At 41.8% G+C, this 27,021-nt stretch overlaps 1 pseudogene; it reads left to right on the forward strand.

Moving 5' to 3' along the window:
• The first annotated feature begins 19,677 nt into the window (after positions 1-19,677).
• Positions 19,678-26,227, forward strand: LOC132381714 (uncharacterized; annotated as a pseudogene).
• Positions 26,228-27,021: the final 794 nt, after the last annotated feature.

Genomic DNA, 27,021 nt, shown 5'->3' on the forward strand with positions numbered 1-27,021 from the left:
GGGGTGCGTGAGCTGTCGGAGCTGCAAATTTGAATCCAAATAGTCGGCACTCAAGTGTGGGCTGGTCAAGGTTGTCACTGGAGGTTGGGGTTGATGTGTACAACAGCTGGGTGAGGAGGAGACGAGGGAGACTGCAGATGCTGGAATCTGGTGCAACAAGCAACCTGCTGGATAAACTCAGCTGCTTGAGTAGTATTTGTGGCTGGAGGAATATGGAGCAGGCATAGAGTATATATGGATAATCAGAGCTGTGATGGGCAGGTAGGAGACACATGATGGAGGGGAATGGTGGGTGGGGGAAGGTGGCAACAGGAGTGTAAAGGGTGGGGCAGGCATCATCTGTGGAGTTAGAGAAAATGGTTTCCATTACAGATTAGTGATGTTCTTCATTGGAGCAGGACAGTTCTGTCACAAATTGGAGTGGCTGATTATCTGGGATCATGGTGACATCTCTGAGACCTAGCGACTATAATGTGTCTCATAGGGAGATGTGGCCTTCCTCAAGCTTCACATTGAGTTGTCAAAGTGTGGATGATCAGAGTGCGGTTTTGAATTCAAGTGAGATCACCTTGGAATCTGTTTGAATAAAGAATACTTGAAAGCAGTTTCTAGGTTTGTGTTTTCCCCAATGTAGAGCAGACCACATTCTCAGCAGGAGATCAATTGCAGTAATTCAGAGAAGTGCAAATGAATCACTGTCTCATCTGAAAGGAGCTTTTGTATTTCTGGGAGTTGGGATGGGAGCCACTAGGGGTTCAGAGGAACACATCCAAATATTGAGTCTTCAGTTAAACTGGCTGCTGTAACAGTAACTGACAATCTCTGGGTGTCAGTCTAACAGTTAGGTGAAGAGAGGCTGCTGGACAGTGTGGGTGAATCAGTGCCCAGGAGGATTCTTCTGTTCCAGGAGGTCCTGACACTACAGGGGCTATTCAGATGAATATGTCACATTGAAAGTAACAGAGAAGGAAAAGGCAGGGTTTTCATTCATCAGTTAGTATCTCACGGATAGGACATTTTATACAATCTCTGCTTTCTCTCACTGTTTATAGGTTGTCTTCCATAGAGCTTTTGATCTGAACTCATGTTCATTGGACTCTGTTATTTTACAGTTGTTTTGACTTGACCATTGACATCCATGAGTTGGCATATTCGGTGAAGTATATGGTCTACTCACTGACACTGCATTTCATTCCCTCCAGCACTGTTGTACAATGTATACTGTCTGTGCAGTGCTGGCAAAAGTTTTTACTTCTGATTTGCAACATGAGCAGGTTTTCTTTACTCTGGTAATTTCATTCTGCCTGTTGTACCCCTTGTATGGAGTTGTCTCATTCAGTGATTCAATAGTTTCTTACAATTGATGCTGCTCAGCCCGCCAGTAGATTGTGTTTGGTTCCAGATTTCAGCATCTGTGGTCTCTTGTGTCTGGATTGGAGTCAATTTGACCAGAAGCATTTGTTACCTTGCAGTGATAAACTGTAACCACTAGGGGACAGAGGATCATCTCCAAATATTCAGGCTTCAGTCACACTGACTATTGTAATACCATTCAGCATCCACGAGGTGTCAGTGTTACAGTCAGACAGAGAAGATGGAGAAGTGGGTGAAACAGTGCACAGGAGGATTCCAGAGCGTCAGGAGTTCCTGAGTTTGCAGGATCTCTTCAGCTGAATATGTCACATTGAAATGTGTTTCCCTCCACATCACAAATACATGCGTATCTGCAGTCAAGTTTGCACTAGCAAATAATGGTGCCTCGGGTGATATCTTTCAGATGGTCCATGAAACCATTTCTTTCACTTATTTTACAAATTTCTTTTAAATGTGGTTTTGGTATTGTAACACTGAGCTACAGTTTGATATGATTGTGGGCAAATTGACTGATCTGGCACTTTGCTTTCTGCAAAATCAAACCAGTCAGCTTGCCAACATTTTGTGGGAAATTTTCCCTGTCTGTAGCCCTCTTGATTTTGTGTATCTCCATAAGATCACCCCTCAGTCTCCAACAAGTCACAGTGTTTCACCAGAGCTGTGGAAGTTAGAGATTGTTAAAGATTTAATAAACAAGTACAGTAGCAGGAAAAAGTCCTATCCCACTGTTATGTTGACACTCCACAGTGTCTGATTCCAAGATACTAATTATGTTCTGTAATTTGTCTATTAACTCCAAGGAACTTAGGAGACAACCTCTCCTTTTAACTCAAGTCATGGCAACATCATTGTAAATCTTTTCTGCACTCTTTTCAGATTAATAACATCTTTTCACCTAGAGAGTGAATAAAATTTGAACACAATACTCCAATTGCAACCTCACCAGCGCCTTCTACAATCGCACCATGTGTTACCAACTTCATACATAATGTTCTGACTGATGAAGGCCAGCATACCAAAAGATTTCTTCACCACCCTGTCTTCCATTGTCTCCACTTTCAGCAAACCATTTGCTTGACCTTCCAAGGTCCCTCTGTTCCACAACACCCTCCAGGGCCCTGTCATACACTGTGAAAGTCCTATCTTGGTTTAAATTTCCAAAGATTCACACCTTGCACTTCCATGAATAGAACTCCGTTTGCCATTTTTCAGTCCACTGACTCACCAAAACAATATCCCACTGTAATTTTGATAACCTACTTCGTTCTTCACCTTACTACTTACTTTTTGGTGAGCTGCAATCAGTTTGAAAGCTCGTTCATTGGTGACCTAGCATAAAGTTTGAACACAGTTCAGATGTTTTTGGGATATTTTGGGGGCTGCATTCATAGCGACTGTCAGCCACTCAGGAGCAACATTTAAGTGGAGCCGCCGTTGTGTGAGTGGACAGTGTTAGTGCTCTTCCTTCAGCTCAAGAGGCATCCTTGAAATCAAGCTTGGGTAAGCACAGGTGGATGTTCTAAGTTCTACATTTGTTTGTAATGTTGATACATAGCCTGTTATACTGAGAATAGGTCCAGGGTTACTGATATGTTCCTTGTATGAGATTTGGGAACTTTTGAAGACCTCCGGTCTCTTTGATAACTACATTTTCACAAAGTGCATCAAGGTGTAGCCCCTGAGAGGCCGTGTTGAGGAACTGGAGCTGCAGCTGGATGACCTTCGGCTCACATGGGAAAATGAGGAGGTGATAGATAGGAGTTACAGTGAGGTAGCCACCTTTAAGTTACAGGAGGCAGGTACCTGAGTGACTACCAGGAGAGAGAAGGGGAAAAGGCAGCCAGTGTGGCTGTTCCCCTCAATAGTAAGTATATTGTTTTGGAAACTGTTTGGGGGAGGACCTGTCAGGGGACAGACACGGTGACTTGATCTCCAGCACAGAGTCTGTCTCAGTGGCTCAGAAGGGAAGGGTAGGGAAAGGAGTGCAGTAGTGACAGGGGATTCCATAATTAGAGGAGCAGACAGCAGACTCTGCTAAGTAGAAAGAAGAAAAGCTGGACCTTCAGGATAGTAATCTCTGGAGTGCTGCCTATGCCCTGCGCTGGTGATGGTAAGAATAGGATGATTTGACAGATGAATGTGTAGCTGAAGAATTGGTGCAGAGAGCAGAATTTCAGATTTCTGGATCACTGGGATCTCTTCTGGGGAAGTATGGCCCGTACAAAAAGGATGGCTTACCCCTGAACCTGAGGGGGGCCAATATCCTGTGGTCAGGTTTGCTAAGAGCTTTTGGAGAGAGTTTATATTAATTTGTCAGGGGGATGGTAAATTGTGTGAAAGGACTGAGGGTGGGGCAGTTGGTATACGACTAGGTCCAGTCTGTAGTGAGACTGTGAGAAAGGACAGGCTGATGATAGGCAAAATGGCAGTCAGTGGTTTGAGTTAAAGTGGAACAGGGGACCAAAATTGAAAAGGGTGATTTTGATCTGAAGGTGCTATATCACAATGCAGCTGTGACAAGAGACCTGGAACGGTTAGGACTCAAGTGCTGGAGGATCTCGGGTTGGAATTAAGACACAATGTGCAAATGAAATGAAAGCAGAAACTAAACTAGATGATCAATGATAATCCAAGTCGTGCTGACAATTGTACACTGAGCCTCCATTCACATACTCCACAAATATTGAAATTTGGTGCCAAAACATGGCTACCAATTAGTGGGACAGTCCTGAGTCCTTAATGGGGCCACGCCAGCTATCCACATTCTGGAGAATTAGAGCATCTAAATCCTGGAAGCTGGCGTGGTTGGGTGCATGTCCTAACAGAACCCCCTTCCCAATAGCTGACACTTGACAGCCCTGGCTGCTCAGAAAGATGGTGATGGTAGTCATGGATAAGAGCTGGATCCATGATGTCTGTAGTGTTCTCGCTCACGTGTAAGAGAACTCTGAACTAAACACCGAGGTAAACCATAGTCAATGAAGACAGGGTCGCAGTAAGATTAACCGTTTACTGTTCACTCTTCCACATTAATGTATGGTGAAAACTGTTGATAAAACAATACAAAATGTATACAATATTTTTTTCCTTCTTGATATCACATTTACATCGTAAATACTTGCAAAAGTAAAACTACAACAACTACATTACATTAAAGTGCAACAGCCAGTCAGAATCTACCTACGCCATTGACTGCTTTAAATGCACTTCAACACAAACTATCTGCAACTCTTTAACTAACGAAAACATAAACCTCATCAACCGTCCTTACTTTTAACAGAATCAGCGTTAACATTTTTAATTCAACATATCGATTATCTCATGAACTTACGGCGTTGCTTCACTGATGTTTCTAGCGCGGAGAAAGAAAACTTTTCTTGCGCTGATCCTGCACATGTGAGCCCCCTCCTTCCCATTTCTCCAAACCGGTATTTTCCCACAAGACGAGGCGAAACCAGTGTGATGTCATCGCATGCCGTGATATATCACAGACAACAAATTTACTTTAAACAATCCTAACATTAACTAAAAAATGCTAACAAATGAATTACTAAAGCGAAAATATTATAAACTAAGCAAATGCCATAAAGGCAACACAATGTCCTTTTCAGAAACCCAGCACCATTCCTTGGGTACAAATCCTTCCAAATCCATGAGGAACTACTGAACACCCCGAACAGTTTGTTAATCCAAAATTCTTCTTGTGGTGAAGACCTGTTCCCTATCAACACACCTCGCTGGCAGGTGGACTGATGGTGGTGGGACTAAAGGACTGGTGTCAATGGGTCTTATTGTGGAGATGTGGAAAGTGGGACTGATCTTGAGGGTCTTGGGGAGCTGCAAGGTGGCAGCCACTGGGTTGACTTTCTTGAGAACCTTGAAGGGTCCAATGAACTTGGGTGCTAACTCTCTGGACTCTACCCGGGGAGGCAAATCCTGAGTAGACAGACAGACTGTTGCTCAAGCTGCAAAGTGAGTCCCTGTGTTCTCCTTCGGTTAGCCTTGATTTCAGCCATCCAAGTGGAAGCCAACAAACTCTCCCTTGCCTTAGTTGATTTCCCCTTGCAGCATTGGACGAGATTGTCAGCCTCATGCGCCCTAACCTTTTCCTCCTGCTCAGGGAAGAGTGGTGGATAATACCCGAATTGGCATTCAAATGGGGACGTCCCATTTACTGAATGCTGTAAAGTGTAATGGGTGTCCTCTGCCCACATCATCAGGTCTTTCTGAGGGATCATTCCAAATCTTGGTTCAGCCACTCCGTCTGGCCAGTGAACTGCAGGAAAGGCTCATTGTTGCCCCAATCAGCTTACAGAATGCCCTCCAGAACCATGATGGGAATTGTGGACAGTGATCTGACAGAATATCCACTGTGTATTCTGAAGAGCTGGAGCAGGACAATTTTGGCTGTCTCTGGCACAGACGGTAGCTTATACAAGGCAATGAATTTGCAGGCCTTTGAAAAATGTTCCACAGTTACCATGATGACAGTCTTCTCCTTGGGAGGCGGGAGACCCATGACAACATCCATCGTGATGTGTGCCCATGATCTGACTGGAACGGGCAGAGGGTGAAGGAGCACTTGAGGTTGGGTGTGGGGCTCCTTGTTCCGGGCATACAACTTATATACCTGCATCTTCTTTTGATGAACTCAAGCTTCCCAACAATCCCTGGGTGAGTGGTCATTCTCAATGAGTGTCCCCATTGAAGTACTTGTAAGTTGACAGAACTTGGGATGAACAGGTGGGCTTGGAGAACCATTCTCAGGAATCTCTCCTTGCATCTGGGCATTGTGATTGAGCATGTCAACCAAGGAGACAAGACATCTGGTTTCTGGATTGTTGACCCTGGTTGATAGGTCAGGATGAAATTGAAGTGGTTGAAGAAAAGAGACCACCTGACTGTCTGGAATTCAGTCTTTTGGCCCCCTCAAGCCAATGACTTCATTCCTCCCGAGGCAACTTGACCATAAGCAGTTCTCTGTTACTGGTGTCATACCGATACCAATGGTGGCTATCCCCAGCGGAGGATAATTTGATTTAATTTAATTTTATTTAATGTTATTAATTTTCATTTAATTCCATTTAATTTTCATTTAGTTCATTTAATTTTATTGTCTGAAGGTGCTTATTGAGACAACAGTGCTCTCACTTCAATGTCTGAGGTGTCCAACTCCATGAGGAAGGGAAGGTCCGGGTTAGGTGAATCCAAAATGGGAGCTGTCATGAATCACTGCATGAGCTCTGCAAAAGCAGCCTTCACTTCAGTGGTCCAAACAAAAGGGCCCATGGATTTTTTAGTTAGATCTGTCATTGGAGCTGCCACTGAGCTGAAGTTCCTAATGAACTTTCAGTAAAAGTTGGCAAACCCCAGGAACTGTTGGACTGGTTTCACATTGGATGGTTGTGATCAGTCTCTGACTGCCTGGGTCTTAGTTGGGCCCATCTTGAAATCGCCATGAGAGATGATAAAACTCAAAAATGAAACATTTGAACTTTTCTTGCTTAGGTTTACATAAAGTCCATGGACTAAAAGCCTCTTTAAAATGACCCTGATGTGAGCGATGTGCTCCTCCATGCACTCTGAGAAGATTTGGATATTATCCAAGGAGACAATCGAATACTTATGGAGAGCATCCTGGAGCACATCATTTATAAAGGCCTGGAAAACTGCTGCAGTGATTGCGAGGCTGAAGGGCATGACCAGGTACTCAGTGCCTCGTTGCTGTGTTGAATGCAGTTTCTACTCGTTGCTCTCCTTTCCACAGACCAGATTGTACGCACTCTGCAAGTCTAGCTTTGTGAAAGCTCTTGCCCCTTGGAGAATCTCAAAGGCAGTGTTAATGAGCAGAAGGGGTGATGATTTTTGGCTGTTTTCAGTTTAGCTCCCTGTAATCAATGCATGGCTGCAGGCTCTCGTCTTTTTTGGTACGAAGAAGAAGCCCACGCAGGCTGATGAGGTGGAGGATTGAATTAATCCCATGGCAAGAGCCTCTTTTATGTACTCTTCCACAGTGCTTTTCTTCATGTCTGAGTGCACATACAATCAACCCCACGGAGGACAAGTACCGGGCAGTCGATCGATAGCACAGTCATCGGAACAGTGCGATGGAAAAGTCGAGGCCTTTCCCTTGCTGAATACCTCTTCCTTGTCAAAGGAAGAGATTTTGACCAGTTCGGGTGTTGCAATTTCCTCCAAACTTTCCGTTGAGGACAACTCCTGAGGCTCCTTTGGTGAGTGGGGTGATTGAACAGACCTCTGAGTCTCCTTCATAGGTTTATTGAGACTCTTTTGTTAAAACAGTGACTTTACAAATGGTCCTTACACCCCCAGACTCGGCTCCAAGGGTCTGCATTTAGGAGTCTTTATTTAGGTTGGACCTCGCGGCATGATCCTTTTGGCTTAGCTGCAAGGTTCCAGACACCTTGGTTTGCTGAGATCCCACAGTAAAAGTAGCCACCTGAGCGACTCTGGCTTCCACCTTGTGAGTGTTGCCACATGGCGACCTGGATCTCCAGGCTCTGTCTGGAAATCCTCTCGCTCTGGCTAGACTCAGCAGATGAGAGACTCTGATACCCACTGGGTCCGTGTTAGGCTCAATCGTAATGTGATGGGAGACTGATGGTTACGACTCAAATGCTGGAGTATCTGAGGCTGGAATCCAGACATGATGTGACACTGAAATGAGAACAGAATACTTAACTGAACACGAGATGACAATCCAAGTAGAGCTGAGAACCCCTGGAAGCTGACGCGGTTGGGTGTGTATTGTAACACATGAAGTATATGGAATAAGATAAATTATCTTTTCCTGTAGTTTGAAACTGGCAGATGTGACCTTGTGGGCATTGCTGAGTCAAGGCAGCAAGAAGATCAGAGTTGGGAGTTTAATACGCAAGGATACACATTGTATCTAAAGGACTGGCAGGTAGGCAGAGTGGGGTGGAGTAGCTCCATTTGTATAAAATTAAATCAAATTCGGAGAAGTGGGTGACTTGGATCAGAAGATGTAGAATCCTTGTGCGTAGATTTAAGAAACTGAAAGGGTAAAAACACCCTGCTGTAAGTTCTACACAGGCCTCTGAGCAGTGGCCAGGATGCGGGTTACAAATTACAATGGGAGATAGAAGACAATGTTCCAGAAGGACAATGTTACGATAGTCAAGGGGATTTCAGTATACAGGTACATCGGGAAAATGAGGTTGGTGCTGGATCCCGACTGAAAGTTCCTAGAATCTTTACAAGCTGGCTTTTTAGAGCAGCTTGTGGTTGAGCCAGCTGGGGAAAGATTATTCTGGATTGGCTGTTGTATAAAGAACTAGATCTGATTCAGGAGCTAAAGGTAAAGGAACCTTTAGGAGACACGATCATAATATGATAGACTTCATCCTGCAATTTGACAGGGAGAAGCTAAAGTCAGATGTATTAGTATTACAGTGGAGTAAAGGGAGTTGCAGAGGCAGGAGAGAGGAATTGGCCAAAGTTGATTGGAAGGGTACATGATCAGGGATGATTGCAATGCAACATTAGCTAGAGTTTCTGCGAGCAATTCAGAAGGCACAGGATAGATATATCTGAAAAAGAAAGTATTCTAAAGGCAGGATGACACAACCATGGGTCATAAGAGAAGTCAAAGCCAACATAAAAGCAACAGATAGGGCATATAATAGATCTAAAATCAATGGGAAGTTAGAGGATTAGGAAGCATTTAAAAACCAACAGAAGAGATGAAATATTAAGATGAGCTAGCTAATAGCATCAAAGACAACAGAAAAAGGATATTTTCAGATGTGAGGAGTAAAAGTGAGGCGAGAGTAGTTTCTAGACCACTGGAAAATGACACTGGAGAGTTAGTAACGGAACAAGGAACTGGTGGATGAACTGAGTAAGTATGTTCCCTCAGTCATCACTGTGAAAGCCACTAGCAGTATGCTGGAGGTTCGAGAATGTGGGGGGCAGAAATGAGAACAGCTGCTATTACTGGGGAGAAGGTGCTTGGGAAGCTGAAAGGTCTGAAGTTGGAAAAGTCACCTGGACAAGATGGACTTCTCCTGAGGGTCCTGAAAGAGGTAGCTGAAGAGAATGTGAAGGCACTATTAAAGATCTTTCAAGAATCACTGCATTCTGGCACGTTCTAGAGTACTGGGAAATTATAAATCTCATTCCACTCAGTAAACAGCTCGCTGTCGTGTTGATGGGATTTTGGTGGTGGCGAGATATTCATTAGTCTCACAACCAGGGAAGAAACTGTTACCCAGTCTGGCAGTCGTAGTCTGGAAACTTCTGTACCTCCTTCCGGATGATAGTGAGTCAAAGAAATTGTGACTGGATGGTAGGGAACCTCAACAATGCTTTGGGCCCTGTATATGCAACACTCCCAGTAAATGTCAGAAATCTGGGGGGAGGGAGACACTGATGAGCCTCTCGGCAGTTTCACTTGGAGGCTCATGATAAAACAGGCTGAAGGCAACATGGTTTCCTGCGGGGGAAATCTTTGAGGAAATAACAGTCAGGATAGACAAAGGAGAATCAATGGTTGTTGTTTAATTCGATTTGTAGGAGGCCTTTGACAAGTTGCTGCACATGAGGCTGCTTTACAAGAACCCATGATATCACAGGAAAAATACCAGAATGGATAGAAGATGGTGCTGACTGGCAGGAGGTAAAGAGTGGGAATAAAGGGAGCCTTTTACGTTTGGCTGCCGGTGACTCATGGTCTTCTGCAGGGGGCAGATAGTGTTGAGGAAGAAGGGATTCTACAAAGGACTTCGGCAGATATGGAGAATCGGCAGAGAAATAGCATATAGAATATAATGGAAGGAAGTTTACGGGCATGCACTTCAGTGGAAAAGAAAAAAAAATAGACTATTTCCTCAACAGGGAGAAAGTTCAAAACACAGTGGTGCAAAAGCACTTGTGAGTCCATGTACACGGTTCTCTGAAGGTGAACTTCCAGGTGGGTAAAAAAGGCAAGTGTAGTATTAACATTCATCTTGAGAGAGCAAGGATTTAATACTGAGCCTTTATAAGGCATTGGAGTATTATGATTAATTTTTGACCCCCTTTCTGAGAATAATGTGCTGACATTGGAGAGAGTCTGGATGAAGTTCAGGAGAATGATTCTGGGAATGAAAGGGTTAATGTCTGAGGAGCATTTGATGACCCTGAGCCTGTACTCACTGGTGTTTAGAAGATTAAAGGGGGATCTTCCTGAAACCTATCAACAACAGATTTCCTGGTGGTGGCTGATGGAGTAGCAGCAATTTCCTGTTGCTCCAACTCTAATCATCTTAATATTTCCAACCTGTCTTGAAACTTTTTAAATGTGATACTTTTTCATTATGGCTGCATCAAGGGGTGGCAGACATGCTAAAAAGGCTGATTCCCCTGATTCTTTGGATTCTATTATGGACTTGCTGCAAAGTCATACACGAGAAGCATCTGAGAAGTTTCAACAATTCAGCTCTGAGTTTAAACAAATAGATGGTAAATTGGATTCTATTCAGCAAACACTTAATGAACACAATAAATATATAAAAATAATGAAGCAATGTTGTCATCTCTGGAAATGGAAGTGGATGAACTGCAAAAGCTTTGTGAAAAGAAATTGAAGTCCAATGAAAAGTTGAGACAAAAGATTATCAACACAGAAAATAGAAGTAGAAGGAACAACCTATGGGTTCTGGGTCTCAAAGAATTAATTGAAGGTAATCTTCCTAAGGAATTCTTTGCAAACTTTCTGCAAGAATTATTTCTGGAAATTCCGGTATCTTTGCCCATGATTGATCTAGTTCATAGGTCCCCCATGTGTAGATCTCCTAACAGAGATAGACCAAGATCTGTAATAATTTGTTTTCATGAATTTAAAACAAAGGATCTGTTAATACGTGAATCTCGACAAAGAGGCATGATTGATTATCATGGCAGCAAGATTAAAATTGTTGAAGATTACCCGCCTGAGGTTATGCAGGAGTGTGCTAAATTAAAATAAGTTATGTCCAAGTTTTTTAATAAGGGTTTTAAACCCTCCCTTCACTATCCCAGCTCGTCTCAGAATCACACTTAAAAATGGTTCTTTCGAATGGTTTTGTTTGATTGCTGAAGCACAAAGGTTTTTAATATCTGAAGGCTGGCTGCTTAGTTTGTCCTCACATGAAAACACAAGATTAAATGAGAAACCTTTAACTTACAAATCCCATCAAAGGGGCATGATTCGTTATAGGGTGAAATATTAAGATTCTCGAAGACTATTGGCTTGAGGTTATGCAGGAGTGTGCTAAATTTAAACAAGCTTTGTTGGAATTTTTCATCAAGGGTTAACCCGTCCCTTGACTACCTAGTTTGACTGAGAATCTCATTAAAGATGGACCCTTCAAATGGTTTCATTTGAATGCTGTAGCATAAAGATTTTGTTCTAAATTTAAGAGCTAACTGCTTAGTCTGTTTTTTCATGAAGATATAAGATTAAATGTTTAATGGCTTTCTGTATGAATAATGTTACTTTACTTTATTGTCACCAAAGAATTGATACTAAAGCGTACAATCAGCACAACGATATTTAATTCTATGCTTCATGCTCCCTGAAGTACCAATCAAAGTAAATATAATAAAATAATTTAAATTGTAAATCATAATTAGAAAATAGAAAAGGGAAAGTAAGATAGTGCAAGTCAGGTCTGGATATTTGGAAGGTATGGCCCAGATCCGGGTCAGAATCCATTGAGCAGGCAGTTGGAAAGAAGCTGTTCCCAAATCTGGCTGTACGAATCTTCAAGTTCCTGAACTCTGTCCTAGAGGGAAGAGGGACGAAAAGTGTGTTAGCTGGGTGGGTTGTGTCCTTGATTATCCTGGCAGCACTGCTCCGACAGCGTGCGGTGTAAATTGTGTCCAAGGATGGAAGATTGGTTTGCTATCTTTTCCTTTTGGTAAGCCTTTGTAACTAATTTCCTTTTGTATTTTTTAATACTGTATTTTTGATATATGAGAATTGAATTTCTTGTTTGGATATTGGTTAGTCCAGGTTGGAATATAAAGAAGCTGAAACTAACTGGAGCGATCACCAGGATTTTTTTGGGGGTTGTCTGTAGTTGTAGGTGTTGGTTTTCTGTTGGTCGGTTTTCTTTCTTTGGGAGGTGAGCGAGGGGATAGTTCTCTTTTCTCAGAAGTTTTTGTCAATTATTTTTAGCTAACTTATTGCTTGGCTACTATTTCTCAAGGTTTATGGATTGGTTTTAATTTACATTTTAACGCTTCCTTTAAATTATTCTAAAAATGGACCAAACTATTAATCTACTCAGTTTTAATATGAAAGGGTTAAATCACCCTGTCAAATGTAATAAGATTTTTGCTTATATTAGGAAATTTAAGGTCATTATTATTTTGTTTACAAGAAACTCACATACGCAAATGTGATAAGCTATGTATTTTTAGCCGTTGGAATGGACTTGTTTTTCATTCATCTTCTCAGGCCAAATCTAGTGGAGTTTTGATTCTGATAGATAATACACTTTCGTTTGTCCAACACAAAGTAGTGTCTGATACTACTGGACGTTTTCTTATAGTTTCAGGGAAACTGGATAATAATTTAATAGTATTTGCCAATGTGTATGTCCCCAATGTAGATGATCTAGTATTCTTTGAGGTTTTTTTTTTAATCATTTCCACCAGATCTGGGTCTTAATTCTTTAGTGATAGGAGGAGATTTTAACAATGGCTAGACTCAATTTTAGACCGATCATCTTTTAAACCAGTGTCTTTTAATAAATCAGCTTTGTTTATTCAATATTTTATTGAAATGTAATATTGTTGATGATTGGCATTTCTTACATCCTTTAGTTAGAGGGTCCTCATTTCTTCCCCACGTTCATCATACATATTCCAGGATTGATAATCAAATGATTTCATCAGTTCATTCCTGAGTCTATAAAGAGATTGTTGTTTCAGATCATGCTCCTCTATTTCTGTCTTTTAATCTCACCAATCTTCCGCAAACAAACAGAATTTGGTGCTTTAATGCAACTTTGTTACCTGATAAGAATTTTTAAAAATTTTTAGAGAGGCATATTATTTTGTTTTTTTTTGAAGGGAATAAAGAGGAAGAGACTTCTAATCTTATTGTTTGGGATACTTTCAGGGCCTATATTAGAGGACAAATTATTTCTTAAACTGTGAGTATGAAGAATAAAGCTGATAAAGAAAGAATTGAATTAGCCTATCAATTGAAACAATTAGATCAAAAACATGCTATAGCTCCAGATACTTTTTTTTATATAAAAGTCGTGTTGAAGTTAAAACTAAATATGATCTTCTGTTAACATATCCAGCTGAAACTCAGCTTCTTAAAAATAAAACTCCATTTTTCATACACAGAGATAAATCAGGCAAAATATTGGCCAAAAAATTAAAAACTACTGTGGTTCAACGACAAATTAAAGAATTTTGCAAAACTAATTTTGATAGGACAACTGATCACTCTGAAATAAATGATACTTTTACAGATTTCTGTTCTGAACTTTATAGTTCTGAATCCCCTAAAGATAATACTGTAATAAATATTTTTCTATATCAATTAAACATTCCTGCACTTTCTGCAGATAATTGTAAACAGATGGATCAACCCATTTCTCATGAGGAAATAGCCAAGGCACTTGGGGAATGCTCCAGATCCAGATGGATTTTCTGGAGAATTTTATAAGGCTTTTTCTTCATTAATTATACTTCAGTTACACTTAGTCTTTTTGGATTCTTTCAAATCAGGTAGCTTGCCTCAATCTTTCTATGAAGCCTCTATTTCACTTACTCTAAAGAAGAACAAGGACCCAACTGAATGCTCTTCATATAGGCCAATTTCATTACTCAATGTTGATACTAAAATCCTTTCCAAAGTTCTGACTCGTAGGATTGAAAATACTCTACCTTCTATTATTTCTAATGATCAGACTGGATTTATTAAAAACCAACATTCCCATTTTAATATACGCCATGTATTAAATGTTGTTTACTCTTTCTCCCAGGGGATATCAGAATGTGTGATATCCTTAGATTCTGAGAAGGCCTTTGATCACGTTGAATGGAATTATGTATTTGAAACCTTAGAAAAATTTAATTTTGGGCCAGCTTTTATTTAATGGATTAAATTACTTTATCTATCTCCTTCTGACCGGGTTGTTATTAATTTTCAAAATTCCAAACCATTTAAACTTCATCGCAGAACTAGACAAGGCTGTCTGTTGAGACCTTTGCTCTTTGATCTAGCTTTAGAACCCCTTGCCATTACTTTTTGAGAATCTAGTGATATCTGTGGTATTTTACGGAGTGGTATTACTCACAAAATTTGACTTTTCTCTGATGATATGTTGCTGTTTATCTCTAATGTTGAGACCTCGTTACCTTGTGTACTTCCTTTACTCTCCCGTTTTAGCCAGTTTTCAGACAATAAATTGAAACTACATAAGTGTGAATTATTTCCTTTAAATAAATTGATATCGGTTAAAACAAATCTCCCTTTTAAAGTTGTAAGGAATCTATTTACTTATCTGGGTGTAACAGTTACTGAGAATTACAAACACCTGTTTAAAGAAAACTTTCTTACTTTATTGAATTATGTAAAAAGGGTATCATTAAATTGGTCACTTCTTTCAATATCATTGATTGGACAAATCAATTCTATAAAACTGAACAGTCTATCTAAATTTATGTCTTTTTCAGACTTTACCCGTTTTTATTCCTGAAACCTTTTTTTTACCGTTGATTCTGTTTTATCCTCTTATATATGGAAAAATAAACGTCCTTGTTGAAATAAAGTTAATCTTCAAAAATCTAAAAAGTCTTGAGGTTTAGCCTTACCTAATTTTAGGTTTTATTACTGGGCATTAATATACAATATCTTACATTTCGGCTATATTATATTAATCGTGTAGATTGGTCAGTGTGGGTTTCTTTAGAAGCTAACTCTGTTAATAACTTTTCTATTAATTCTCTTCTTGGATACTCACTTCCATTATCTGTAAATAAACTAACTGATAATTTAATAGTTAAACATACTCTGAGGATCTGGATACAATTTAGAAAAAAACTTTTGTTTATTGAGATTTTCCCTTTTAAATCCCATTTATTCTAATTTTTTTAAACCCTCTGTGACTGAATAAGTTTTTAAGGAATGGGACAGGTTGGGTATTAAATGTTTTTGGGATATGTTTTTTGGAGGAAACCTTTTTTTTCATTTGAACAATTGTCAGCTAAATATAGCTTACCCAAAATTCACTTAGTTAGATATTTACAAAACATAGACTTTTAAAGATCACAACTATATACATTCCCTATAATCTAGGATAAGAACTTACTAGACATAATTTTTAGTTTGACATCTTTTCATCATGGTTCAATATCTAATTTTATGGAATGTTGCTGGAGATGAGGAATGTTCCTTCAGACAACATTTAGAATCTCTGGGAACAAGGTTTACAGATAGCAATATCTGAGGAAACTTGGAATGAAATTCTTAAACTGGTTAATGCTTCATCGCTATGTGCTTGTCATTCCCTCATACAATTTAAGGTGGTACATAGAGCTCATATGACTAAGGATAAGCTATCTCGTTTTTATTCGTATAAATCTCCCTACTGTGACAGATGTAATAATGGAGAAGTTTAATTAATTCATATGTTTTGGATTTGTCCAAATCTTGAAAAATATTGGAAGGAAGTTTTTCAAACTTTTCCCTTACTCTTTAATGTCAATTTTAAGCCCAATCCTCTGACGGCCCTTTTTGGTACTGTTTCAGGACAAGATATTAAGCTGAAGAAAACTGATTTACATATTTTGGCCCTTAGCTCTCTTATAGCTAGGAGGACGCTTCTGTTTATATGGAAAGATGTTTTTCCTCCTACTCATGCTCAATCTTTATGTGACGTTATGTCATGTTTAGATTTAGAGAAGATTCGTTGTTCAATTTTTGAATCTCGTGTAGACTTTGAAACATTGTGAGGACCTTTTATGAATTATTTTCAAAAACTTCAATTCATTGTTTAAACTCTTGGCTATTATTAATTTTTTGTTATATGAGAAGATATTTTACCTTCTTTTCTCCCTAATGAACAGCTTCGGTCTTGGTAGGGGTAAGATACTTTTTTTTTTGTAATAAATCAGTATAGTTTAATATAACTATCGATTAACTTATATGAATACGAGGTAATGTGTGTCTTATTATGAACAGATATAATGTAATTGGTGGTTTTTAAAATCTTTTTTGACCTTCTGCTTACACTTTCTTGTACTCTGTATTCTTCTATTTAGAAACTAATAAATATAATTGAAAGAATGGGCTTCCAACAGAAGTGTTGGTTTGGCATAATCTGAACTGTGACTGGTTTGAGTTTGCAGGATGTCATGGTGGAATGGAATGGGAGGATGTAAGAGACTATGAGGAGTGGAAGGAAGTGCAGACAGGCAGCATAAGTGGAAATAAATGAGAAAATGATCACAATGATCGAATTGAAGGAAGGTGATAGACTGGGAGATTAAAGTAATGTTTAATTTTAAGCCATGGAGTATAGTAAATGCCTTGAGTCCAAAGCACTGACAAGCAATCTAAACAACATCATAGGAGATTCACGTATGGCAAAGGTTCTGTGTGATGGAGCACTGTTGGTGGTTTGCTGAAGATTTGCAGCGAAGGGACAAAGCAATGAATGTACCAAATATTGGCAGAAGAGGTAAAAATGGTGTTGAAGAGGTGATAACGGGAATATCATTTAGAGAAAACTTAGAGGAACTAAAGAAAAATATTAAAGGAAGATTGAATTGATTTTATTATTTACATGCTTCACATACATGAGGAATAAATATCTTTAAGTTACGTCTCTGTCTAAATGTGCAATGTGCAATTTATAGTCATTTATAATAAATAATATGTACAACAATATAGTGCAGAAATACAGTTGTGTCAGCATGAATTAATCAGTTTATGGTCTGGGGCAAGAAGCCATTCTGGATCCTGGCTTTTATGCTGCAGGACTGCTTCCCGGACGGTAGTAGCTGGAACAGTTTGTGGTTGGGGTGGGTGGGGTCCCCAATGATCCTTCTGGCCTTTTTTACACACCTGTTTGTAAATGTCTGAATAGTGGGAAGTTCACATCTACAGATGTGCTGGGCTGTCCACACCACTCTCTGCAGAGTCCTACGATTGAGAGAAGTACAGTTCCCATACCAGGCAGTGATGCAGCCAGTCAGGATGCTCTCCCTTGCTCCCCTGTAGAACAGTTTTAGTATATAGGGCCCATACCAAACTAATTCAACTGTCTGAGGTGAAAGAGGCACTGTTGTATTTGTCAAGTACCCTGTGACCGGGTTACCGAACCAGTAGAAATGGAATATGCATTGGAGTGTTTAGTTCAGAGTTCTTTTACACCTGTGCGAGAACACTACAAGCATAATGTGTTGTATGTGGAAGCAGTGAGGACAGAACAAATGAGAGAAAAGTTAGAGGGAAATGATTCACATGCAAATGAAAGACAAAGTCAGTCAAATAATTCAACATTAGTAATAAATACAGCTAATTATTTTCATTAATGGGAAATGTTATTAATTGTTCTGAGAAACAAAACCTAAATTGGAAAAGATAAAAATGATAGTGAAGGCAGCAGTGAGGTTTTTGAATATGAGAGCTATTATGGAAGCAAGTGCAGGGAGAATTGAGTTGGAATAATCCATGTCTTGAGGTTTATTTACAAGGTAACTAATACCCATCCTGTCAATTCTGCAGTGGAATTCTGGAAAGTTAATAGCTCATGGACAGGAATTTAAGAGTTATGTGAGGAATTTTGCTGAGCAACTCTGTGATAGGTGTGCAAGAAACATGGTTTAACCCAACACTCATGATCGTCAATATGTATTGTGTTGTATGGTGTGGCTGATCATGGTATCATGACCATGATTATCCACGCCAAATTTTCCTACAGAAGTGGTTTGCTATTGCCTTCTTCTGGGCAGTCTTTTTTACAAGACAGGTGACCCCAGCCATTATTAATACTCAGAGATTGTCCGTCTGGCATGAGTGGACGCATAACCAGGACTTACGACCTGCACCAGCTGCTCATCTGACCATCCACCACCTGCTCCCATGGCTTGATGTGACCCTGATCATTAGCTACCCAGGTGCTACACCTTACCCAGGGCTGGAAGGAGCGCCTTACACCTACTTTGGTAGAGACATATCTCCACTCCATAACTCATCTCTCGATTTTGTAATTAATGGTTCTGATAGTGTAAGAAAAGATGGAGTTAATGGGGGTTGGGGGTACAACTTTTGATAATATAGAGATCTAAAGAAAGGAGAAGAACCAGAATACGTGGTTACTGAAGTACAGACAATGAAGGTACAATTGAAATCAATTATGTCTATATTCCTTGTAAAAAAAAATTAGAAATAGGGTTACTGGAACAAATTAGTACCCAGGGAAATACAGTATGGTGTGGGGATTTTAATGCACACAGCACATTGTGGGGAGAGCATGATGACAGTGATGGAGCCGTGAGAGAAGAACGTATGGAAAAGGAAAATCTGGAATGTCGAAATGATGGAAGAGGGACAAGAGTAAATTTGAATGCAGATTCTGAATCAGCAATTGATATAACATTAGTTCCATCACCTTTAGCAAGAAGGTGTTGATGGGAGGTTTTGAAAGAAACAACAATAGGCAATGATCGTCACTCTGCATTACGTCGAATAGGAATAGAAACAGTTTGATGGGTTAACATTACATCACCAAGATAGGACTGCTGAGACTTTCCAAGGCAGAGGAAGTGAAATATGCTTTATGATCAAATCCTTGTAGTGCACAAATGTTGTGATGCTGTTTCACTCCCGCTCACCAGACCTGGAATATCTTGCGATCAAGGGTCATCCATTTTATCTGCCACGAGAGATATCACTGATTATCTTGGTAGTGGTGTACATTCCACTTCAGGCCAGTGTAAAGCAGACTCTGTATGATCTGAGCGATGTAAGAACAGGCATGAAACAGCACATCCCGATGTCTTCCCCGCGGGAGGCCCGAGAGGGGTTTGGAAGAGCTTCCCAGCTGGACGGATACAAGGCTACCAACCCAGTGCAATGGACAAACGACAACAAGTATACAGTGCATCTGTGGCAAAATGTGTAAGAATCAGAGAGGCTTGAAAATCCACTGGTCAAGGATGAAGTGTAATGAGCAACAGAGAGCACCACAATGCACAGATTCCCAATCTGGGGAGACATAGGAGGGGCAGGGTCAGGAACCACCCCACAGTACCCAGAGCCTCCGCATGGTGCAAGCTGTTCATCCTAACATCACATCTCAGACCGTGCGGATCAGATGGCCCAAAGTCTGCCAGACAGCAGAGTGGCAAAGATTTGATGAGGACGTAGATCTAGTGTTGGAAACCGTGGCCAAAGTTCGTGTGGAGAGGAGATTGCAGATAATGACAACAGTGATCATAACTGCGGCAGCAGAAAGATTTGGTACCGAGGAAGAGAAGCGGGCTAAACAGTCAAATGTTAAAAACAACAGAGCCACCAAAATCAACAACATCTGGAAAGAACTCAAGGCGCTGAAGCAACAACATAAACTGGCAAACCATGAGGAAAGGGCACCACTGGAAGAACTGTGTGTGATGCTGAGGAAAAGGCTCATAACTCTGAGAAGAGTGGAGCAACATCAGAGACGCAGGACAGAAAGAGCACAGAAAAGATCTGTGTTTATCAGTAACCCATTTCAGTTCACCAAACAGCTGCTGTGACAAAAGAAAAGAGGAAAGCTGTCCTGCACAAAGGAACAGATAGACCACCATCTTCGAAGCACCTTCAGTAACCCAGACAGAGAAGTTGAACTGGGGGACTGTAATGCCCTCATCGCCCCTGCAGAACCAACAGAGGCTTTCAACCTTCAAGAGCCTCTCTTCAAGGAGGTTCAGCAAGTAGTCAAGAAAGCCAGAGCTGGCTCAGCGCCTGGTCCGAGTGGCACCACTACAACATCTACAAATGCTTCCCCAGGCCTCTCTGGCAGCTGCAGAGAATCCTCAAGGTCATCTGGAAGACAGGCAAAGTGCCCAAGCAATGGAAGTATGCAAACGGAGTGTGGATTCCAAAAGAAGAGAACTCTGTGAAAAGCAGCCAGTTTAGGATAATATCCTTGCCGAGTGTTGAAGGGAAGATCTTCTTCAGCGTGGTGGCAAAGCGCCTGACGGAGCGCTTCCTGAGGAACAATTACATCGATTCCTCCGTTCAGAAGGGTGGCGTTCCAAGGGTACCAGGCTGCTTGGAGCACACTGGAGTCATCACACAGCTCCTGAGAGAGGCCAGAGAGAATAAGGGTGACTTAGTGATTTTGTGGTTGGATTTGGCCAGTGCCTATGGATCAATCCCCCATGAGGCTGCTGAAGACATTCTGAAGAGGCACCATGTTCCTGAAGGAATCAGAGGCCTCCTTATGGACTACAACGAGTTCCACCTGAGAGTCACCAGGGCCAATAACATCAGACTGGTGTGGGCTGGAGACTGGTATCTTCACAGGCTGCAACATCTCACTCATCCTTTTAGCTCTGGAAATGAATATGCTGGTAAAATGTGCAGAGCCAGAGTGTCAAGGCCTGAAATCAAGATCTGGGATCCGCCAACCACCAATACGAGCATTCATGGATGATCTGACTATCACTACGGAGTCGGTGCCTGGTGCCAGGTGGATTCCTAAGGGGCTGGAAAGTTTCATGAGGTGGGCAAGGATGTCCTTTAAACCTGCAAAATCAAGATCTGTAGTGATGATGAAGGGGAGAGTACAGGAGAAATCTTGTTTCTCTATTGAGGACATTCCAATTCCTACCATCACAGAGAACCCTGTAAAAAGTCTTGGGAAGATGTTTGATGCAACACTCAGAGATAAGGCGGCAATAAGAAACACCTGTGGAAAGTTTGAACAATGGTTGCAAGAGGTTGACAGGACTGGCCTTCCAGGGTGGTTTAAGGCATGGATTTACCAGCACGGTATACTACCAAGAATCAATCCTCTGGCCACTGCTTCTCTGAGTTTCCAATTTCCACTGCTGCTGAATTAGAGAGGGTAGTCAGCCGGTTCCTGCGAAGATGGCTGGGTTACCAAGGAACATCAGCAGTATCATTGCTCTGTATGGGAATAACTGCAAACTGAGGCTCCCCCTGAAATCCATCGAGGAGGAGTTCAAGGTTTTGCAAGCAAGAGGGGTGCTGCAGTTCTGGGAATCTTCAGGGGAAAGAGTGACATGAACTGGTGCAGAATGAAGTAAGGGCAGCTGTGGAGGAGGAGAGGACCAGCAGAGCAGTGGCAATGATACAGCAAGGAGCCTGGACCAAATGGGAGCAGGTGATCGAGCGAAAGATAGACAGTAGACAATAGGTGCAGAAGTAGACCATTCGGCCCCTTGAGTCTGCACCGCCATTCTGAGATCATGGCTGATCATTCACTATCAATACCCAGTCCCTGCCTTGTCCCCATATCCCTTGATTCCCCTATCCCTCAGATATCTAACTCGCTCCTTCTTGAAAGCATCCAGAGAATTGGCCTCCACCATCTTCCGAGGCAGTGCATTCCACACCTCCACAACTCTCTGGGAGAAGAAGTTCTTCCTCAACTCTGTTTTAAATAACTGACCTCTTATTCTCAATCCATGCCCTCTGGTACTGGACTCTCCCAACATCTGGAACATATTTCCTGCCTCAATCCTATCAAATCCTTTAATTATCTTAAACGTTTCAATCAGATCCCCTCTCCATCTCCTCAATTCCAGTGTGTACAAGCCCAATCTCTCCAATCTCTCTGCGTATGACAGCCCTGCCATCCCAGGAATCAACCTAGTGAATCTACGCTGCACTTCCTCAATTGCCAGAATGTCCTTCCTCAAACCTGGAGACCAAAACTGTACACAATATTCCAGGTGTGGTCTCACCAGGGCCCTGTACAAATGCAAAAGGACATCCTTGCTCTTGTACTTAATTCCCCTTATAATAAAGGCCAAAATTCCATTTGCCCTCTTCACTGCCTGTTGCACTTGCTCATTCACCTTCATTGACTGATGAACTAGGACTCCTAGGTCTCTTTGCATTTCTCCCTTACCTAACTCTACACTGTTCAGACGCTACTTTGCCCTCTTGTTCCTGCTTCCAAAGTGGATAACTTCACATTTATTCACATTGAATGACATCTGCCAAGTATCTGCCTACTCACCCAGCCTATCCAAGTCTCCCTGTATTCTCCTAACGTCCTCTTCGCATGTCACACTGCCACCCAGTTTAGTATCGTCAGCAAACTTGCTGATATAGTTTTCAATGCCCTCATCTAAATCGTTGACATAAATCGTAAAGAGCTGTGGTCCCAATACAGAGCCCTGTGGTACCCCACTAGTCACCTCCAGCCAGTCCGAGAAACACCCATTCACTGCTACCCTTTGCTTTCTATCTGCCAACCAGTTTTCTATCCATGTTGAAACCCTGCCCCCAATGCCATGAGCTCTGATTTTACTCACCAATCTCCTATGTGGCACCTTATCGAATGCCTTCTGAAAATCTAGGTACACAACATCCACTGGCTTACCCTCATCTAACATCCCTGTTACACCCTCAAAAAACTCCAACAGATCAGTCAAGCATGATTTGCCCTTGGTAAATCCATGCTGGCTCGGCCTAATTCTATTACTGCCATCAAGATGTGCCACTATTTCGTCCTTAATAATGGACTCGAGCATCTTCCCCACGACTGACGTTAGGCTAACAGGGCGATAGTTCTCCGTTTTCTCCTTCCCTCCCTTCTTGAAAAGTGGGATAACATTAGCCACTCTCCAATCCTCAGGAACTGATCCTGAATCTAAGGAACATTGGAAAATGATTACCAATGCATCCACAATTTCCTGAGCCACCTCTTTTAGAACCCTCGGATGCAGACCATCTGGACCCGGGGATTTATTAGCCTTCAGTCCTACCAGTCTACTCATCACAGTTTCTTTCCTAATGTCAATCTGTCTCAATTCCTCTGATATCTTATGACCCTGGCCCATCCATACATCTGGGAGATTGCTTGTGTCCTCCCTGGTGAAGACAGATCTAAAGTATGCATTAAATTCTGTTGCCATTTCCCTGTTTCCCATAACAATTTCTCCCAATTCATTCTTCAAGGGGCCAACATTGTTCTTAACTATCTTCTTTCTCTTCACATAGCTAAAAAAGCATTTGCTATCCCCTTTTATATTCCTGGCTGGACTGAGCTCATACCTGATTTTTTCTCTCCGTATTGCTTTTTTAGTCAAGATCTGCTGTTCCTTAAAACTTTCCCAATCATCTGTATTCCCACTCATCTTAGCCCTGTCATACTTCTTTTTCTTTAATGCTATGCAATCTCTGACTTCCTTTGTCAACCACTGTGGCCCCTTCCCCCTCTTTGAATCCTTCCTTCTCATTGGAATGAACTGCTTTTGCATCTTTTGTATTATCCCCAAGAATATCTGCCACTGCTGATCCACTGTCTTTCCTGCCAGGGCATCCACCCATTTAACTTTGGCCATGGCTCCGTAGTCTCCTTTATCTAATTGCAACACTGACACCTCTGATCTGCCCTTATCCCTCTCAAATTGTAGATAAAAACTTATCATGTTATGATCACTACTTCCTAATGGCTCCTTTACTTCAAGATCACTTATCAATTCCTGTTCATTACACATCACCAAGTCCAAAATAGCCTCGTTCCTTGTTGGCTCAAGCACAAGCTGTTCCAAAAATACATCCCTTAGACACTCCACAAAATCCCTATCCTGGGGTCCAGCACCTACCTGATTCTCCCAGTTCACCTGCATGTCCCATAACGACTGCATTACCTTTAGCACATGCCAATGTTAACTCCCTAATCAACTTGTACCCAATATCCACGCTACTGTTTGGGGGCCTGTACACAACACCTATTAGGGTCTTTTTACCCTTACTGTTCCTCAGCTCAATCCACACAGACTCTACATCCCCTGTTCCCAAGTCACCTCTTGCTAAGGACTGAATCTCATTCCTCACCAACAGGGCCACCCCACCCCCTCTTCCCATATTTCTGTCTCTACAATAGCACGTATACCCTGGTACACTCAATTCCTAGGCCTGATCCCCTTGCAGCCATGTCTCCGTTATCCCAACAATATCGTAGTTCCCCATTTACATCTGAGCTTCAAGCTCATCTGTCTTATTTCTGACACTATGCGCATTCAAGTATAGAATTCTTAGCCCATTCCTCCTCTCTTTGCTTAAAACACTGTCTATTGTACCTAACCCAGCTCCTTGAACTTCCATCGGGCTAATTGCACCTTGAATTTTGATGAGCTTCTCAAGATCACCCAAACCTTCTACACATTTAACCCCATGCTCCTTCTGACCAACCTTCTGTACATGTAACTTTTCCAACCCATGTTCTGTCTCACCTTTCTCCTTTACACAGTTAATATTTGGGAAATGTGTATTCCCCACCTCTCCCTTATCCTTCATCATATCATCTTCTCTCGTAATCTGGATCCCTGCCCCCTGCACATCTAGTTTAAACCCCCCCGAGCAGCACTGGCAAACATTCCTGCAAGAATGTTAGTACCCCTCCAGTTCAGATGTAGACCGTCCCTTTGAAACAGATCCCAATGTCCCTAGAACAAAGACCAATTATCCAAAAACCTGAACCCTTCCTTCCTGCACCATGCTCTCAGCCTCGTATTAATGTGCATAATCACCCTATTCTTCGCCTCACTCGCACGTGGCACAGGTAGCAATCCCGAGATTGTCACCCTGGAGGTCCTGCCTTTCAGCTTCCCTCCTAACTCCCTGAACTCTCTAAGCAGGACCCCCTCACTCACCTTACCTACATCGTTGGTCCCTACATGGACCACTACATCTGGGTTCATGCCCTCGTTCTCAAGAATAGCCTGCACCTGATCTGAGATGTCCCAGACCCTGGCACCATGGAGGCAACATACCATCCGAGACTCCCGATCTGCCCCACAAAATCTCCTATCTGCCCCCTGACTATAGAATCCCCTAAAACTATCACTCTCTTCTCTTCCATCCTCCCCTTTCTAGTGCCAGAAGATCACGTGAACGATCTCTGGAAGGTAGATCCACACCGCATCCAGGTTGTTTATGATGTCCCTCCTAGCCCATCAAACCTGCATTGCTGTGGGAACGACCAGCTTGCCCCCTCTGTGAGAAGACCGGTACGCTAGAACATATTCTGAGCTGCTGCCCCAGAGCTCTTGCCGATGGCCATTATCAAAGGCGGCATGACCGGGTCCTCCGGACAATTGCTGAGACAATCTGCAGCACCCTTAACATCTGCCGGAAAACAAGTTGGTCAAGAATACTATCTGCTTTGTCAAAGAGGGGGAAACAAACAGAACACCAGAGACTACATTGCGGCCCGTCATTGTGTCGTGGTCGAAATCATCGAAACACGTTCTAATGCTTGAGCTTACCATGCCAAGGGAAGAACACATGGAGAAGGCCTACAAATTGAAAAAAGCCAAATATGAAGATCTGAGGAATAACTACCAAAGAAGAGGCTGGAGAGCAAAGTGTTGGCCCGTGGAGGTTGTGTGTCGTGGCTTTGCAGGCCAGTCACTCTGCAAAGTATACACTGCACTTGGAATCATGGGAGAGAGAAGAAGGAGAGCCGTTTCTACCACCAGAGATACAGCAGAGAAAGTTTCAAGACGGCTCTGGATAAAGAGGGCAGATCCATGGGTTGCTGCTAGGGGTCTGATCAACCCCAGTCGGGTCGCCTGGATGAGGATGTATGATGTTGAAAGACCCGAAACACCTGACGACCACGGGTAACATCACTGACGATGTGCCCTAGCTTAGCATCATGCAGATGTTTGTATAAGAATCAACAATCACATGTAGTAACAGAGGACCAATGTTATACCACCAACAGGTGCTTACTGTGCTATCCCACATCCACATGTTTGAAAGTCTGACCACCTGGATGTACTTCCACTCCCTGAGTATAGGCCTGTGAACCTCCACCATCTGATATCTGAATGAAAAATGAACACTACCTCACTACTGATTTATTTCTCCATTTGCACTACTTACTTAAACTATTTAATGAATAAAGATATACATCTCCTGTAATTCAGATTTTTCTCTCTTATTATGTATTGCATTGTACAGCTGCTGCAGAGACAATGGAGTTCATGATTTATGCTGGTGATATTAAGTCTGATTCTGATAGATCAGGAAATTATGCCAGAATGCCAGCTGTTTGAAAAGGCTGATTGGGGAAAGTTTAAAGAAATAAGTGATCCGGAATGACAGAATATTGAAATCAATCAGGATGTGGATCTTTTATGTGACAAGATTGTGGAAGGGATAATAACAGCAGCAACAATATGTGTCCTAAGGAAATGGAACAGAGCTGAAAGGAAAATGGTGCCATGGTGGAGAAAAGACTGTGGGGAAGCAATAAGACAAATTAATCGAGCATTCAGAATGGAATAGAGGACACACAATTTTCCAAAGTTATTTCAGTACTAAAAATGTAAGCAATAGTAAGAAAGCAATTTGAAAGTAGAAACAGAAATATTGGAGTAAGTTTTACGACTCCGGAGGAATACGAACTCCCATTG

Source organism: Hypanus sabinus, chromosome 26, assembly GCF_030144855.1.
Source record: "Hypanus sabinus isolate sHypSab1 chromosome 26, sHypSab1.hap1, whole genome shotgun sequence".
In the NCBI taxonomy this organism is placed as follows: domain Eukaryota; kingdom Metazoa; phylum Chordata; class Chondrichthyes; order Myliobatiformes; family Dasyatidae; genus Hypanus; species Hypanus sabinus.